We start from the raw sequence: 19,955 nt of genomic DNA on the forward strand, positions 1-19,955 counted from the left end.
TTAATTACCAACTGGAAGAAAAACTATTCCATTCCCAATGGAGAGATGAGCTGCTTGGCAGACCCATGTCTTTGGTAAAAGGGGAAACAGGCAGAGGGATGTAGTTGGCTTACGGTAAATCAATCATTACATGTAAAAAAAATGTTCACACCTCCAGATGATGTTTGTCCTGTCATTTTCCACAATTGATGAGAATCACTGATGCCTAATCATTTACCATATGCTGTGAGGAAACAGAGGGAATTAAATCTCATATCCAACAAAGGTCAATAGAAAGTCAAAAGAGTAGAAAACAACCAGATATACTTTACTTCTATAACTGGCTAATACAAAGAATTCCCCCATCTTTCAATGAAATTGTTTTCCAGCTTCTCAGAAGACCTCCACGTTTTCATTCCAAAGTAAAGATATGAAAGTTAAGTATGATTTCCTGAAAGTCAGTGATGAGTCAAGACAACCAGGGTATTTATGAGTCTCTTATACTGTCATACTTGAAACTGTAGAATGTTAAGCAGACTATTCATTCACTAGAGAAATACTCCCAGTCATCCCAGGTTTGTTTACAACAACAGACAAAGAAGAGACATTGCTCATAGATCAGCATGTCATAAAACAGAGACAGCTCACTGCCAAGGGCAAATTGAGAACTCTGAATGAAGAAAAGACTCTGTGCCCACAGAGCACCCAGACACAGAAATTCAAGTGACATGATAAGGGTGTCAAAGTTATAACTGCCATCTATAGTACAAGAAAGCTTATAAAAAGAAATTTAATTCCACTGTTGTAATTAGAAATTAATGGAAAAATCTCAGCAAAACCTTCAGAGTGAACTACAGCTCAGGGGGATCCACCTGAAATAGTTTACCAAATTAATGATCAATTGTCACAGGACCTATGAAAGCAACAACAGACAAGATTTTTAAATTATGTATGTACAATTCCGTGATGATAAATTTAAAAATGTCAATGAGACATACACCTTTCTGGGAAAACAGTTACAAAATCTAGCTCAAATAGAAGTAGAAAACCTAAAAAAAAAACTAAAGGCCATAGGGGGGAAAAATGGAATTATGAAAAAAATTACAAAATGTCTCAAAAGAAAGTTTAATCAGTAACTTCTTTCATGTTCCCAAGGAAAAGATAATTGGTATATACATCATTAAAGAAAGAAGCTAGGAAAAAGCGACTTTGGATGGAAGAATCTTAAGAGAGTTTACTGATGGTCTGATAAAACTCCCTCATCAGAATCAGTGTGAAGGAATGCCTTTCCTTAAAACTTTGTTGCCAGCAATATTGCCTTTTTCCTGGTTCCTTCTTGATTCCTTTCTAATCAGAATGGACATTAACGGAAGGAGTGGTGGGAGGAGAAGTTTTTGATGTTATGTTTCTTCAGAGACTTGGGCCTTGCTCTTTGATGTTCCAGGATGTATACTAACAGTATCAAGTCCCTGATTCTAACTTTGAAGAGCCTTATTTACCTAAATGTTACCTGTGGGAAGAATTTGGGAAATAACTTTCTAAAGCAATTAGTTTGGTACAACTCAAAGAACAAAGGAACAACAGCAAAGACATTATGCAAATGTGTGGCTTTTCAAAACTATACTGCCTGGAAAAAAGCATGGTCAGATGCCTCACAGAGAGTGGCTTAAAAAGTTTGAACGTGTCCTGCTATTCTATATTCACTTACATTCTGTGTTAATATTAAACTTCACTTTGATTAATATTATACACTTGACCCATAAAACTAACCTTAAAGGAAATTCACTTATGAATACAGATATGAATATTTCTAAATGAGATACAAGCATATTGAATTCAACAGTACATCTACCATGACCAAGTCTGTTTTAATTCAGGAATCCAAATCATAGGAAATATTTTTTAACAGCAATATGTTCAAATAAGAAAACACTTTTCATAACCTCAATAGACTCCACAAAGATACGTGATAATATTCAGTACTAAATTTTGAGACATATTTTAAGAAATGAACAAGTCACCACTATATCTCTTAAAGTCAGACCAAAATCATTTTAGTGATCAAAATACTGAATTTCCTAACATTATTTAACATTTTTCTAAATGTTCTAACAAATACACAAAGATGTGAAACAGGAAGAAAAATAGAGCAGTTAGAAAGGAGGAAAACAATATTCTCATTGGTATAATTCTGTATTGAGAAAACTCCAAATAATCTACCATAATATTTTATAGTTAATAATGGCATTAAGTAGTGTAGCCTCTTATAAGAAAAAATAATAAAAGCAAATAATTTAAATTAGCTTCTACGAAATATAATAAAAAATTCCTTTCAGATAGCAAGCAAAATTTAGGTAGGATCTTCATGAAAGACCTATAAAATTTTAAGATTTGAGTAATTCATAAACCATTTCATTATTATAAATCAGAAAATTGATATATTTAGGAGAACACATTCTTTCAAACTCATATAGAGATTTAATGCTATTGCCTATAAGATTTAGATGGACTGTTTTCGAAGTTAGCATAGTGATTCTCAAGCTTACATATAGGAATTAACATGGTCAATAGTTAATATATCTTTGACAAAGAAAAATAATGGAGAAAAATTTGTTATGCTAAACATAAAAGTGAATTAAAAATCTACAATAATAAGATAGTGTGATAGTGGCAAGAAAATTTACAGACATAAAGAAAACCACAGATACCCTGAAATAGACCTCCATATACAAAAGAATTTAATATGTGATATAAAGGATCATGGATACCAATAACAAAGGAGTAAATTATTCAATAGATGATATGAAATAATTATTTTTTTAAGAAGTCAGGTTTATACTTCCTAGCATACTTCAATACAAATCTCAGATGATTCTAATTAAAGAAAAAAAGTGTATCAAAAAAATAAAGATATTATTATAGAACTGATTCAGAAATAGCAAGAACTTAAAAAATAGTAAATAGCTCAGAAAAGTGTTACAGCAAATTCTCGGCGCCCAGGAAGAGACAAGCAACACACACTCGAGGAATCAGAAGACACTGTTTATTGGCGGAGCAGCGAGCCTTGGCACTGGCCTTATTTAATGCCTGGATAGCTTCTGGGTACTTGGAAACTTTCTTTTTTTTTTTTTTTATTTTTTTTTATTTTTTAATATATGAAATTTACTGTCAAATTGGTTACTTGGAAACTTTCTATTGGCCGCATGGTGGCGGGGCGGGGGAATATTGGTTGTGCTGCGCAGGCAGTTGGCTGATGCAAGAGGCAAGCAAGATTATAGAAGCCAAAGGCATGCAACGGAGGTATCCGGCCTTGGACATCTGGCTGGCCGTTTTTTATATATGCTTTTGCTGGCTTTGCTTCTCAAAGGAATAGAAATATATTTATGTGTATGTGTCTTTAACAGCATGTGTGTCAAAAATTGAAAATGAATTAGAAAGCCAAATAAAATTTGGAAAAATGTGTCACACATAGTAACTTTTATGTGATTTAGAAACATCAAACTAATGTCATTCCAACAGGGCTTTTCATGTATAGGGAGAAGAGCAAAAGGGACACCTGGGTGGCTTGGTCAGTTAACCGTCCTACTTCAGTTCAGGTCATGATCTCATGGTTTGTGGGTTCAAGCGCTATATTGGGCTCTCTGCTCTGTCTCCCTCTCTCTGCCCCTCACCCCCCTCTCTCTCAAAAATAAATACACATTAAAAACCAAAAAGGAAGAAGAGCAAAAACACAAGTCGGTTTTCTGCCATTATGCTTAGAAGCATAAGAAACAGCCCAGAAACCAGAAATTCATGTTCATTAGGCTCAACTGTCTGACTCCTGATGTGGCCAGTTTCATATTTACCTACCTTCCATATGCGAATCTTTTTTCAGAAAAACACCTAAAGAGGCAACAAATAACCAAAATGAAGGGAATTTAAAAATGCAAATGGAAGAATTACTATTTTTGTTAATGATATTAATTATTTTGGTTATTCTGCTTCCAGATTAAGAAAAGCAAAACAATGTGGTGACTCATCAGAGAGAGAGAGACAGAGAGAGACAGAGAGAGAGAGAGAGAGAGAGAGGTGATAGACTTTGAATTTCCAATGCAATTAATGAAAAATACATTGAGAGGAAGGAAAAATAATTCTTCCTCTACCCTTCTAGATTCTTGGCTGACACCCCTCTGTATTACAAGAGAGATAAACATGAGAAAAACAAACAGAAGTTTAATATCATATGTATCTCCTATATATATCAGAAATACGCAGGAAAACTGAGTAACTCCCCAAAATGGCCAAAGCTACCACCTTACATACCCTTTCCAGCTAAAGACAAAAGAAGATGTGTGTGGGAGGGAAACCAATTGTGGGAGGTTATCAGGCAAAGCAGAGTAAATAAAGGTCAGGTTGTTTGCAGATTTAAGCCAGTTGCCTGCTCCACTGATGACGGTAGATTTAGCCATCCTCCTCCTTCTGATACAGAGAGAGAGACACCCTTACAAATGGAGATTTAAATGTCTCTTACAAAAGGTTAACTTCTACTCGGTTTTCAGAGCTTCTACCCTGTGTCTGCTGTTTCTTAAAAATAACCCTCTCACGATAATCTTTATGCCAAAGAAACATTTTGGAGTGGCAAATTCTGCTCCCTTTCCATATTAAGGATAGATGACTAACAGCAAGAGACCATTTAATGCTACATATAATTTTTAGGAGTTGAGTTTCCCAAATTCTATTCCCACCTCCCACGATGTCATCTCTCAGGTCATATAAGCACTACCTCCAAGTAAGACACATTCCTTACCATCGTTTTCTCTCCTTTCTTTCACCAATGTATCATCCCCTGCCTCTTGTTCACTCAAGTCCTTGCTCATAACTGGCTGTCTTACGTAATAAACTAAATTCGCCCAAAGCGCAAATAGACACAATAGGGCCATGTACCCTATTTTAGAGGATAAAACATGACTGCGCCTTTACTACCTGTATAGGCTGAAAATGTGGTCACCAAAAACAATTTCAATAAATAAACATCCTTTTAAACATATGTGTGTAGATGTGTGTGTGCGTGGACAGTTGCATTTTTGTTTTGCACAGAAGCACAACGTGCAAAATAATTCTCTTTGGGGATAATGCATGCCACAGTCATGGGCAACTTTAAATTTCTGTGGTTAAATGAAATTTCAAAAATTCTGTCCAAGTTTGATGTAAAGGGCTTACTGATCTAGGTCCTTTGAGAAGTAAAACTTTTCAAAAATACAAAGCAGGAAATTGTGATCACTAAGCAGAGTTACCACTGTGATGTTCCCTGTGTATGGCTTATTCAGAGCCCTACAAAAAAGAACACAAGGTAAGCTAGGGGCTTCTGAAGCTCCAGCCCCATGCTTCTTCAAGGCTGCAATCCTGTGAGCTATTCTTGCAATGGCGTTTGATGTAAAATAGTGAAAACATCAGATTATCCTAAGAATACCGGTTTAAAAGGAGGAATTTCTGGGATTGCTTTTTTTCTGCTGTGACCCAGAAAGACCCACCAATCCATGGGCAAGCAAATTGCGAGTGTGACAGGACCAGCACAAATTGCTCAGTTATAATGAAGGACTGGAGCCACCTGTTCCACAGCAGGGATAAATCACAGTCCCTGTTTCTATAAGGCAGGGATCTGCTAGGGAAGGGAAACTGAATATGGGGAAGATTCTAGAGCCAATTTGCTATTCCAGTACTCTTGGGTTCCTTTTTTTTTACTAAAGAACAGGGAAAGAATTCTTTTCTACCACTAATTACTCATAACTACCCATAAAAAAATGTGTCCATAAATACCATTTTTGAAATATAGATGTTCTGATGAAAGGTCTGGCCTACATTAGCTCAATTAATTTACACATGTGTTCTCTCCTAGCGCTGTGGGCAACATAACGTCTTCATCATCACCCCTGAAAGTTTTCCAATTTAATCTCACTCAATTACAATCACTGCCTTGGGTTATTCATTCTAATGTAGTTTGCATTCTGTCCACAATGCTCCCAGTCACCTGGTCTCCACTCACCCATAATATGCTGGTTTCATTACTCCAACAGCCATCTCCTGGACTTTTCTTTAATAGTCACAGCAAACAAAGTGAAAACTGAGTATTGCTTTCTGTCCGCCCTTGGGATGTGACCGCTGAATGCTGCTTCACATCTCTGGGAGGCAACCAAGCTGCTTGAACTGATTTTTCTAGTCAGCCCTTTGCCCCATGTGGTCTATTTTGATTCTATCAGCTTATGCCGAGGACGGAGGATACATGCCCTTGAGTGAACACCCAATGCCAATTTGAGTCCATTTTCTTCCCTTGTTTTAGCCAAGCGTGGCTCCTGTCTCAGACTCTCATTGCCTTTCCTTCTGCCACCACAGCTGGTTGCTGTCCTAGAGTTTTATCTCCCCCACTGACTAAAGTACAGGATTGATTTCTGCACTGGGAGGAAAGAATTTAATTGGTGAATAACAGTCACTTTTATTCCCTTGCATTCAGCGAATTTACAAGCTATCTCAGTATTTCAAAAAATAGGGCCTTCAGGCAGGAGTAGCATTGGAATCTGAGTATCAGCCATCTATCTACCTCAAGCACTCAGAGCCCAGTGAAGTTCAGTTGTTACTTAGAAAACCTTAATAGGCACCATGGGACCCTAACACAATCTCTCTTTCACACACAGAAGCAGTCTGCCAACTTTCTAAAGAACAAAGACCCAGTACAGCAGCTCAGCTCTCCACTTTCCTTTCAAGCTCTGTTCCTGTTCATCTAATTTTTGTGTATCCCAAATTAAATTACTTAAGGCATATTCCCCACTAAAATTACAACTAAACTAATGCTATAGAAAAGAGAAATATTTGTCGGTCTTTCTCAGAAATTTAGGAATTGAATTAAGTATCAATACTTCTTTTTAAAAGAATATATTGGGGCCCATTGTATCCCAAGATTCAAATAGCAAGTGCAGCCCCTACACTAAGGGGAACAGAGGGAGCCCCTAAAGGCTGTGCCTTCCTGCATGAAAATCCACAAGTTATCACCAGGTCATTCGATATGTTGGCTTAGCCACAGGGCCACCTCAGTTCTGTGCTAGAGAACCAAACAATATCAAACTGCCCTGCATGCTGGTATTGAAAAAAGCCAGCTGTGAATACTAACATACAAAAATAAATACAATGTCATAGGACATGGATCCACTGAACGAAGTAACAGAAGGATTTATTTTGTTCCTTTGATATAAGACAGAGAAAACTCACACTGAAAATCACATAGGAGAGAAGGTGAGTAGTATGAATGTGACATAAACTGAATGGGAATCTTGGAACCTGTGAATGGGAATCAAGGATGAATTAATATCTTTATAAACCTAACGGTCTCATTCCTACCCCTCACTTCCACTCTCACCCCCATTCGTATGTAATTTACAAATAATACTAAATTATACATTTGGTATAAAAATTATCCAGAGATGGATTTCCCCCCATAATGACAACTTATATTACTTCTTGAAATTTCAGTTAATAAATTTTCTCTAATATGTTCTTCTGCTGGTGTGCGAGGCATCTGCTAAAAATGCCAACAGGCTATTTGTTATTTCCACATCAACAGAAATAATATTTAAGAGTATGTGAAGATAAGAACGAAGTCACGCAAAGGTGGTAATTTTTATTGTGGTGGCACTCACGTTGTTGTTGTTGCTGTTGTTGTTGTTGTTTTGAGATGTTGTTAAGGATGAAACAGTAAGACAAAATTTGTGGAAGACACTAAGGCTACTCTTAAAAGACAGAAAAGAGACTTTTATAAATAACTAATAATTAATCAACTATGAACGGTTAAGGACAGCCCCCCCCACCCCAAGAATGTGCACTTTGGCATGTAGATTATTTTGAGCTGAAGGCACTTGAGACCCTGCAGGCTCAAGAGAAACTTTTGTCCCTCACTTAACCACACACAAGAATCTAAATTGAGGATCTTTCTCAGAATTAGGGTTTTTAGCAGAGATAAACTTTATCTGGGTGACCCATCTATACGACAGGGCAAACATCTAATTACCAAATACTGCTCTTCTTATTGCCTAGTTGAGTGCATTCCTCTTAAATCCCAGACCCCTACCCCATCTCCTTAATTCAGAATGACATATACACCTCATTTTGCCTGTCATTGGAATTTCCATGTTTATGTAGATTCCCCATATGTACACCTATTAAATTCTATTTTCTCCTGTTTAGTTGCCTCATGTTCATGTGATTCTTAGTCCAGTTAGAAGGACCTTTGAGGGGACAGGAATTATTGCTTCTCAACAACTGTAATTTAGAACTGTGCTATATGAGCCAAGAGACATGTTACAGGAAAACAGAAACTAGATTCTTGCTTTATTTTGGGGAAGGAGGAAAGGTATTAGGGAAAGCTTGGGAAAAAGGAAGCATTTGAACCATGTCTTTGGTGTTGAGTGGTTTTTTGACAATTGAGTGGTTAGAGTAGGAGGACAGGGCCAGGATTAAATTCTAGTAGCATTAGTAAAGCAGAAAATGGAGAAAGCAGGCAGCATACAGGCTGTATCTGTTTGCTATCAATGTTATTAAGACAACTACTGAATTCTTTTTTTCTGATTTTCTTATAACATAAACTTCTGATAAATAATTTATTCTTCAAAAAGGACCTTTTCACTATAGATTAGCCAGTAGAATATAAAGTTACATTTTTCTAATGAAGATGACAAAACCGAACCAAAAACAAACAAACAAACAAAACCATTAATAGCATTGAGCCACTTCAAATATCCTGAGACAAGTTTAAGCCTTTATCAACTTACAATGGAACTTCCTTTTAAAATTTTGCCAGAGTGGGGCACCTGGGTGGTTCAGTTGGTTGAACTTCAGACTTTGGCTCAGGTCATGATCTCACAGTTCATGGGTTTGAGCCCCATGTTGGGCTCTGTGCTGACAGTTCAGAGCCTGGAGTCTGCTTCCCTCTCTCTGCTCCTTTCCTGCTCATACTCGCTCTATCTCTCTCTCAAAAATAAAGAAACATTAAAAAAAATTTTAAATAAAATACAATTTTGCCAGAGTACAAATAATTGTATCTGTTAAGCAGAAGACACAACAAGAACTAACATTCTAAATTTTATGACATAATTCTGACCAACAGAAATGACAGAATAGTAGAAAAAGAGCAGACTTGTTATGAAGATATAGTTTGGGGCCTGCCAATTAAAAATATGTACTTATGGGCAAAGATTCTACATCTCTGTTTTACCATATGTACAATGAAATAAAAATGATCTATGTGGGGGAGGAAAAATAATTTTTCCTCTACCCTTCAAGTTTCTTCACTGAGATGCCCCCCCCCCCCAATAATATAAGATACATTAACAGGAGAAAAACAAATAGAAGTTTAGTAACACATGTACCTCCAGTATACATGAGAGATACCCTGGAAAACTGAGTAACTACCCAAAATGGCCCAAGTTACCACCTTAAATTCCATCTCCAGCTAAAGACAAAAGAAGATGTTGGGGTGGTAGGGGCCAGTTATGGGAGATTATCAAGAAAAGCACAGTAAACAAGGGTAAGGTTGCTATGGAGATTTAAGTCCTTGCCTTCTTCATTAATAGCAGTTGCTAGAGATTTGGAGTCATCCTTCACTTCCTGGTACAGAGAGGGATTTCCCCTATATGTATAAACGTCTCTTACGAAAGGGTAACTTCTACTGTTTTCAGTTTTTCCTGTCTGCTGTTCCCTAAAAATAATCAGCCTAAAATAACTCACGTGCCAAAAAGAAATATTTTGAGGTAGATTCTGCACACCTTCATCTACTTTTCAACGGTGTGCATTGTTCAAAGTACGTATCTCATATATTGTTGGCATTATTATTATTGAATATATAAAGTCACTAAGCCACCTAAAGTTCATAATAAACACCTAAAGTTAGTCCAGACTTCAGAAAAACAATTCAAACCATTCAGAGAAAAGATGCATATGTCTTTACAGCCATAGATTCTGAACAGAAATAAACATTTAGAGAAATAGAATACAGCAAAAAATAAATAAATAAATAAATTCTAAGTTTACAATCTTGACTCAATTTGGTCCATATGCCCATGCTATTTTCTTTTGCTGAATTTTCCTTTTTACTTATTCAAATTATATTATTTAACAAATCAGGCAGGAATTGCTTCCGTGTGGCTAATCTTTGCTTTCTTCCCGCATGGAACTGTTATTTTCCTTTATTCATTTTTGCATTGTCTCTCTTTCCTCTTTTTTTTTCTTTTCCTCTTTTATTATTAGAAACCAGTGGTTTGCTGAAACATTGGAGAAAGCACAGAATGCTGGTAACTAATACTGCACCCTGCTCCTGAAAGATACCCACTTACAGATGTCACTGAGCCACACAAACATGGATAAGGGTAAGAAAAGTGCATCACAAATACCTCATTTGAGTTTCTCCACTCCAAGTAAAGCTAACACTAAGACCTATATGTCATGAAGCTACATCAGCAGCAGTTTCAACTCCCTGAGGACAAGGACCAAAATATCCATTATTGAAGTAAGAAGTCTATTTCCATTTTGCACTTCAGCTCTCTATTTCTGTATAAAAAATACATTAAGAATCATGCAAGTATATACTCTGCTTTTCATTCAGATAATTTTGCATGAATTATCTCAGGGCAAAAATATAAGTTAAATCCAAATGCATAAAAACAACTGCAGTGAATAATAAAATGGCACTTAAAGTATAGACTTAAGCTGTCAACATATCCCTCAGTAGTTTACTTTACTATCAACCTAGTAAAGCGTATATAAAAAAAAGTGGTACACTATTTTGCCCTTAAAGGTTAGATTATGACATATACTAAAAGCATGACTGTTCTCGAAGCATAAAGTTGCATGCCAACGTATGTATTCTCTGCCTTCAGTTCTATAAAATGTATATTTAGAGTGGTTATCAGAAATACCAACTGATTGCAATATTCGTAACAATAAAAGAATCATTTTCTAAAATAAGGCCCATATCATGGAAACATTAATTTTAGTATTTCCTAAAATTAATGTGGGAGGAAGGGTGTGTCTGTGTGTGTATCTTTAAAGGGTATTACCGCGAAAGAGAAAATGTATATACCAAAGTAACAATAAGAAAATGTCTGTATTCAAAAAGAGGTAAAGGTAAAGTAAAAAGGCTCTGTTCTTAGAAAATCATTGACCCCCTTACCCTCCTCACATATGCTCTGATTAGCTCAATAGCAATCTTTATCTAATCCAAAGTCTTCAACCTTGAAAAAGCACTCATCTCTATGCAAAGCAATTAGGGAAAAAGTGTTCCCTGCACAAAGTAGTTTCTCAATAATGATGCTTTGGCTATCCAGAACAACATGGATAGGAGACAGGCATTAATGAGTCAGGTCTGCTGGAAATAGCACACATTTTAGAAATCAAAGGTTTTGCTAGAAAGGGCATAATTCCATCTCTGAAGGTCACAGAGTCCTTCACATTCACTTCATTTCTGGATATTGTATGCTGAAATTACAATCATCCTCCTAAGCCTGGTTAGCATCTGCTGAACCAGGTCAGCAAAAGGAATCCAACTTTAACACAACTGAAATTCTAATTATTTGTACATGGTCATTATTTCTGGGGAAATTATTGCAGGGGCACATATCTGTCTAAATATGTCCATTGAATTTTTATTTTCTGCTCTTTTGCTCTCAAGCATATTGCCGTTGCTGGAACAACTTACCAAGAAAAACTAAAAAAAATTCTAAATCCTTCAAAAAAAAAATAGTAAAGCCGGAATACTAGTCTGAAATAGACCTACACTCCCAAACCAAGCATTAGTACTAAAATTTATGTTAAATTTTATAACCTTATACTATAGTTTAAGTTGAAAGTTCAAGACATGCACTGTAGTTTCTTCCAAAAATGGCCACGATAAGATTTCTGGTCCCATATGCTTTTCCAGAACTTTGCCACTCTCTCACCAAGAGGTGTGGTCTATTTCCCCTCCCTTTGAAATTGAGCAGGACTCTGCCACTGCCTTGACAAAGAGAATATAGGAAGAGGTGTTGTGTGACTTCTGAGAGTAGGTAAAAAAAAAAAAAAAAAGAAGGCAATTCAGCCTTTGCTGGTTTCCCTCTCTTTCTCTGGGTATGAGCCTTGGGAGCCTTCTGCCAATTTGTAAGAAGTCCTGCTACCCTAAAGCCACCAAGTTGGCAAGATCACATAGAGTGACAAGAGACAGAGATGCCCAGAGAAACCTTCAAATAATTCCAGTCTCTAGTCTTCGAATCTTCCAGCTGGGTCCTACACATTATGGAGCAGAGACAAACCAGCCCACCATGCATTGAAAATATTTCTGACCCACAGAATCGCTGAAAATGATAAATGATGTTTTGTGTTACTAAAGTTTTAGGAAGTTTTATTATACCATTATAATAATTAGAACACTTCCATAAAAGAAATAAAGAGCAGGGGTGCCTGGATGACTCAGTTAGCGTCCCACTCCACTCAGGTCATGATCTCGTGGTTCGTGGGTTTGAGCCCGTGTCAGGCTTCATGCTAACAGCTCAGAGTCTACAGCCTGCTTTGGATTCTGTGTCTCCCCCTCTCTCTGCCCCTCCCTCACTTGCTCTCTCCCTCTCTCTCTCAAAAACAAATAAACATTTAAAAAATTTAATAAGAAAATGTATTAATTATTGAAAAATAAATATAGAGCAAACTTGGGGCAAATGTTCCATTTACTGCATCTGTCTCTTGCCTTCATTTTTACTGCCTTTGAAGAATAGTGTAAACTTTCCAAATCAGTATTAAATTCCTTAATGAAATGGAACTGCATGTCCTATCAAATATACAAATATGAATGATATAATGCCCATTAAATACTTTGAACTATCAGTAAGATCAAAGTATATGTAAAATCTTCCCAAAGGAGACCGAAAGATCTGCCATTTGCCCACATTTTCTGGGACAACACCCATCACACCTCTTCCCATACATATACACACTACCTTTAATATGGCCAACAGATAAAACAAAAGACAAGATAGATACATGTCTCTCTTATTCTTCATTCTTACATCCAAATGTAGGAGCCAAAAGTAGGCTGCCTCTAAATGGGCCACTTTGACATATTGATTATTTCAAATAAAAGTTACTTAAGAGACAGTCTAGGCAAGAAAGACACTCAGGCCCTTCTCTGTACCCCTGGAAACAGGAAATAAAACTCTCATGTGAAAGGTACCCTCCCTGAAGCAAGAAATAAAGAGACATCTTTATCATCAGAGATGGGAAATTTAGAGCTGAGAAGGCTGTATAAACAACCTTTATTTACTTCTTACCAATTTATGCCACAACCCAAATTCTGTTTAAAATTCCTTACTAATTGGAGCTGCCAAAGTTAAGTTTTCTTTGTTTTGTCAAGTCCTCACAGAAGTATTGTCTCTTTGTCTAAAAAGTACAAAACTTCCAGCCTTGGTCATTTCTTTAGGATTCAATTTCATTATTGAGCCCCTGTGCACATGTAATAAAACTTTGGTTCTCTGTTAATCTCTCCCTCCAAAAGATGCTGAGGGTAAAGAAAAAGCTTTCCCTGCCTTCACAACATTCCAGCTTCTTGTCCCTGAGAGTAAAGTCCAAGCAAGAGAAATTAGTAACTTGAGGGGACTGTCAGAAGAAATTGATAACCTTCAATGACAAATCTCTAAACAGAGAGAAGTAATAGTTTAATGAAAGATTTGCTCATTACCTAACTTCCAATTAAAAAATGAAGGTTGACACCAAAGTTTTGCAATTCTTACATATTTGCAATCATCATCATAGTGACAGATTTTTTTTAAGGATGTATTAAGCACAGACACTTCCTCAAAGAATTTCAGGGAATAAGAAAAATGATAGTCTTAATTTCTCTGAAACTAATGTTTTATTAATCTTGTAAGTCTGAAAAACTGTTCGTCTGAAAACAATCTCATTTATAATAGCATTAAAAAAGAACAAAATACTTAGGAATAAATTTGACCAAGGAGGTAAAAGATCTATCCACTGAAAATTATAAGATCAGTGAAATAAGTTGAAGAAGAAGCAAATAAATAGAAAGATATGCTATGCTCTAAATTAGAAAAATTCATGTTGTTAAAATGTACACACTATATAAAGTGATCTACAGATTTAATTCAATTCCTATCAAAATTCTAAAGTCATTTTTCACAGAAATAAAAAAAAATCCTAAAATTTGTAAGAATCACAAAAGACCCTGAAGAGCCAAAGCAATCTTGAGAAGAGCAAAGCTGTAGGCATCACACTTCCTGACTTCAAACAATATTACAAACTACCGTAATCAAAACAGTATGGTAGCGGCATAGGGGTACACACATAGACCAACAGAACAGAATCAGAACCTAGAAATAAATCCACACATACATGGTTAATTAATTTATGACAAATGAGCCAAGAATATTCAGTAGGGAAAGGATAGTCTTTTTAATAAATGGTGTTAGAAAAACTGGATTGCCACATGCAAAAGAGTGAAACTGGACATTTTTGTGAAATCACACACACATATATATATTATATATGTATGTCATATATATATATATACACACAAAGATACATATAATGGGATATTATTTAGCCTTAAAAAGAAAGAAATCATGTTATTTGTGGCAATATTGATGAAAATGGAGAGCATTATGCTAAGTGAAATAAGGCAAACAAAGAAAGATGAATACTGCATGGTATCACTCATAAGTGGAATTTTTAAACAAAAGGTCAAATTCATAGAAACAAAGTGGAAAAGTAATTGCTAGGGGCTGGAGGAGGTTGGTAGAAGGGTACAAACTTTCAATTATAAGATGTATAAGGTTTGAGTATCTAATGTGTGACTATAGTTGATAATATTATATTGTATAATTGAAATTTGCTAAGAGAGTAGAACCTAAATATTCTCACACGCACAAACTCACACAGACTCACCCTATGGCACATCAACAAGTCCCCAGAACATGTGCTGAGGCATCCCCAGGGCCAGCGGTACCAGAGAGCTCTGCGTGAATATGAAGAGTGTCAGAAGCAGGGTGTGGAGTGTGTGTCTGCCTGCCTCCTTCACAAAAGGAGACCGAGGGAAGACCAGATGGACAGCTCCAGGCCACCTCGCCTGAGAGAAGCCTTCTGGGAACCTGCATCCAGCAATGACAATGCAACTGTAAGTGACAGTGATGACAGCATGACAGACCTCTAACCACCGGAATTGTTCACCAGAAAGGACCTGGGAGGGACTGAGCATAGCGACAGCACCAATGACTTTTTGACAGAAGAGGAGGACAAGAAGCCATGACACCCAACAGAGAAAGGCCCTGGGGACAGAGAAGAGATGGAAATGGACTGGGAACTGGCCCTCAAGCATGGGAGGAGATAGTTGGGTTCACTGAAAAAGTTCAAAAGTCATCACCATACACCTAAGAGCTTCAGCTCTTTTAAACAGTCATGTTAATAAACGGCTGCTGGAGAAAAACAAAAATTAAATAAATAAATAAATAAATAAATAAATAAATAAAATAATTGTTATAATGTATATGTATATCAAGTCACCACATTGTACATATTGAATATCTTACTACTTTTCAATTATAAATCAAAAACTGAGAAGTTATTTAAAGAAAAACAATAAACTATCTTATGGTTATTCTGCAAACATTATAGAGCGACTAAAATGTGCAGTGGGAAATTCTAGGTATTTTGGGGTATGAGGAATCTTTCAGAGAAGTATAGTACAGGAGATAAGGTCTTCCCATAAATAACATAGAAAATGATGAAATAAAGAAAAACAGATAGGGTTTTTCAGATATTAGAGAGATTGCTTCCCTATGTAGGAGAACAGTCATGAAAGGTCTCATCAATGGATAGCAAACTGAATATTTGGGGAAGAAAATTCCGTGAAGAAAAATTAACATGTATAAAAGCTCAGAATTTGGAAAACATCATTGAGATCAAGAGTGGATAAAATGGAAATGGGATTGGAAAGGTAAAATAGGATTAATATTAAGGGGAAATATTAAGGTGGGAGATTGGAGTCTTTGAATGATAGGAAAAGTCTGAATTGATTATTTAAGAAACAGAAAACAATTGAAGATTTCTGAACAAGGGAATGACATAATATGGGTTATACTTCAAGAACAGTGATGCTTTTAAGAGACTGTTAAAAACTGAGAACAAACTGAGGGTTGATGGAAGGTGGGAGGGAGAGCAGGGTGGGAGGGAGGGCAGGGTGGGTGATGGGTATTGAGGAGGGCACCTTTTGGGATGAGCACTGGGTGTTGTATGGAAACCAATTTGACAGTAAATTTCATATATTAAAAAAAAAAAAAAAAAAAAAGAACAGTGATGCTTTTTGCTTATATGGCACTTTATCATTAAAAAGCATCCCAATGTATTTTACCTCATGTTTGTATCACAAACCTCTATGAGGCATGTAGAGAAGAGATTATTATCAAATAATCCACCCCAAGTCATAGTGTTATTTGGTGGCATAAGCCAGACTCAGAGCCAAGCTGTTACTAAGGTACAGCAGCAGGCTCTCTACTAAAATGCAAAGTGAGCTAGTTGGTGGTGTATGAAGACGAACTGACAAGTCAGGGAGGCTGTGAAATAATCCCTGTGAAAGATGATCAAAGTGGGGACAAGATGAGACTTGTCTCCGCGATACAGGAAGCAAAATTATCCAGGTAGAAGAATTTAAACGGCATTCTTCACTGGAAAGCAGCAATTGTAAAACCGTTGAATTTTGTTTCATATGTACTGCCTTCAGTAAATCATCCTATGACTCTCCAGTTTATAAAAAGAGACTTTATGAAGCTCTTAGTAACTAAATTACCAGCATAGAAAATTAAATGGAAAATATACACATTCCTTCCTACAAAATAAAATCTTAACAAATTCTTATTTCAGGAAGTTTATTTTAACACTGGATTATGAAAATGTCATGCTCTGACACTTACAGTGGAATGATATCAAAGCACAGTATTACAAAGGTTTTAAAATATTCAAAACATTCTAACAAGAGTAAAATTCTCCTTTGTATTCACTTCAATCACCATAAGGAAAATCACCACAAAGTAAAAGGATAAAGTGCTTCTTTTTCTTTCTCCTAAACCTTAAAACAATTCAAAAAAGTTCCATCAACAGTTTGGACTTATACATACAGATCTAATTAAAAAGCCTAGAAGTGCAGGCCAAGCTAAGTCTTAAGCATTTGAAATTGCTAAAAATCGATACGAAATTAACATGGTAAACTATGGTTAGTCTTGAAGATCTTTGCAAATTTACAAAATGCTTCCAAATCATGGCAGCTCATCTCAAATGTTCCAAGGAAGCAAGACAGTTTTGCCATATTTCTATTTTCCCATGAATGGTAATGATAATTATTCCCCCTTCCTCCTGAGTGGCTTGTGCTGTGCCTTATTACAAAGGGGGAAAACAATGATTTATAAACATTGGGCCAAAGAGAAACAGGGCCAAATGGATATACCTGAGCACCAAGAGTCCCCAGGGCAGAATAAATGTCCAGGATTTCCACACAGTATGGGCAGAGTTTCAAGAGCTATTTGAACAGAAAATGAACTAAAACAATTAAAATGTTGATGCATTTTAACTGACACAAAATCACCTTCTCTCCTTCTTAACAACTCTGCCAAAGCTATCTTCACAAGCAAATGTCAGGAGGCACAGTTCACAGTTAAGTCGACAATCAAACAAGAACAGCTGCATGTGTCTGGCACATTGGAGACTCCAAGAGCATTTACTAAACAGACAACCGAGGAGCCACATTTGGTAAGTAAGGGCAGTACCCACCTTGAAGTTCATGAGAAGATATTCTACCAAAGTCCAAGAGAAAGGGGAAAGAATGTTTACTCCCAGGAATGAAAGCATTCACACTGGCACGCGTGTAAGCCTCATCCTGTGACACTCAGAGCTCTTAGTGCATTCATTTTCAATCTCTCCCAGATGCAACTTTATAGGTCGGAAATACCTAATGCTGGATATGCTAAGTGGGCCCTTCTGTCTGTAACAAGACCACCAACTGTACTGAAGGAAGTGCCTCAAATAATGAGGGAGAGAAGTGCCATCAGTGTTTCTCCCTTTATTGTAATACTATCACAGTCACTTTATCACTCAGATACCATTTTTTAAAAAGAACTCATTGAACACCGCAGAAAATACTCTTCTGCCTACTGAAAAGTATGCTGATTGGAACTCAATTGGCTTAATCTTTTTAGTGTTTTGATCTTAAGGGTTTTTATTCATCTCAGGCTTTTCTATCAAGAAAGATATTCTTGTATGATCCCTGTTCATCAACTAATTGGCTTGACTTGAAAGTCACTACATCTCTGTGTAAGTTCTTCTATTTGCAAGATGTTAAAAGGATTATAAAATCTATAATGTAAACTGCTAAAAAAAATTTTAAACTTCATTGTTAAGACTGTGGTTCATATACATTTTATTTTTTTAATTCCTATTAATTTTCAATACATCCATCATATTCTTTCCCAAGTATATATCAAATATCAACGAAAGCTTCATGTGTTCAGAGTCAAGAAAGGATTGCAACTTTCCTCCTGAATTCCCTGTCTAGGATGTTGGTTATTTTCACTTATACTTTGACCTTGATAAACTGTCTCAGCACACTAATAATAAACATAATCTCTTCAAAGAGGCATAAATCAGCTGATCAACATGCCAACTACAGTGAATAACAAGGGATAAATGAGCCTGTTGAAAAAATACCCAGAATGATGCCACTAGTGATAAGGAATTGGAGTAAGTGTATTAAAATGAGATGACCACTGTAGGGGGGAACGTGGCTGGCTCAGTCAGGTGGAGCAAGCTCTTGATCTTAGAGTCGTGAGTTCAAACCCTATGTTGGGTGTAAAGATTAAATACAAAATTCTTAAAAACAAATAAAAAATAAAATAAAATGACCACTATAGTGTTTATATCTCATAGCTCTCCCATGTTGATAGGGCGCAGATATCTGTCAATATCAATATCACACGCCCCAGTGTTTTGCTGGAGGGTTTCCATACAATAAGTTAAGGTACAACTTCAGCCCAAACTCTCCCCAACCATACTTCTTCTCTTTCCCTTCACCTATTTTCACAGGTAGAATGCTGATGGTAGCTGGCCTCAGAAGCAGTTCCTGAGTATAAATATCAAATATTACACAGAAGGAATCCCTGTTTGATGTGATGTAGGTACATCAGATTTGATGACTTCCCTGATGAAAACACTAGCAGATTCCACAGTTAGTTTTCACAATAAAATCCTGGCTCCTTCCAATGGCCCTGAGTGGTTTGACTCGGGCCACACCAGCCTTCCTCCTGTACCCCTAGTGGCCATTTATAACTTTGAAATAAAAATAATAGCTACCTCAAAGGATGCTTTAAACATTAATGGAAGTTCATATTCATAAAGGACTGGGAAGTATGTCTGATACATACTAAGTGTTTTGCTGATTGTTCCTCCCTCTAGGTTTGTGTATTTTCTGTCTGCTTTATTAGGAATGTAATTATGCTAGCTCTCAGCTAAACTGGCCACTCCTCAGAGCAGCCTTCCCAAACGTCTCATCCAAAGAAGCAAAACCACTCACCTTGACAGGTTACCCTTTCCCTCAATGCCTTCATTGCTTTCTGTCATTATCTCCTTCTTATATTTCTTCCTTTCATTCTGTCATTTCTTATTATGACACAAGCTCCATGAGGGCAGAGACCCTGCTTCCTTTTGAATCTCTTGTTCTTGATATAGAACTTGAACATATATTGGGTATTTGTCTAAATATGTGTTTAGTTAATTAGTTAATGGGATCATGAGATCTGGATCCCAATTTCATTATTTGGAAAGTCTCCTAATTCCTCAGAGTTTCAATTATCTCATTTATAATTAAAGATAATTACTACTTCTCTACCTGTGCTTCAGTTGGAAATGCAAATTGGCTAATCTACATGAAAGTGCTA

At 36.4% G+C, this 19,955-nt stretch overlaps 1 pseudogene; it reads left to right on the forward strand.

The window, feature by feature from the left end:
- Nucleotides 1–15,439, forward strand: part of LOC109267416 (surfeit locus protein 2-like) — a 63,637-nt pseudogene extending 48,198 nt beyond the window's left edge.
- Nucleotides 15,440–19,955: the final 4,516 nt, after the last annotated feature.

Source organism: Panthera pardus, unplaced genomic scaffold (assembly GCF_024362965.1).
Source record: "Panthera pardus isolate Hobbes unplaced genomic scaffold, ASM2436296v1 HiC_scaffold_2, whole genome shotgun sequence".
NCBI classification, from domain to species: domain Eukaryota; kingdom Metazoa; phylum Chordata; class Mammalia; order Carnivora; family Felidae; genus Panthera; species Panthera pardus.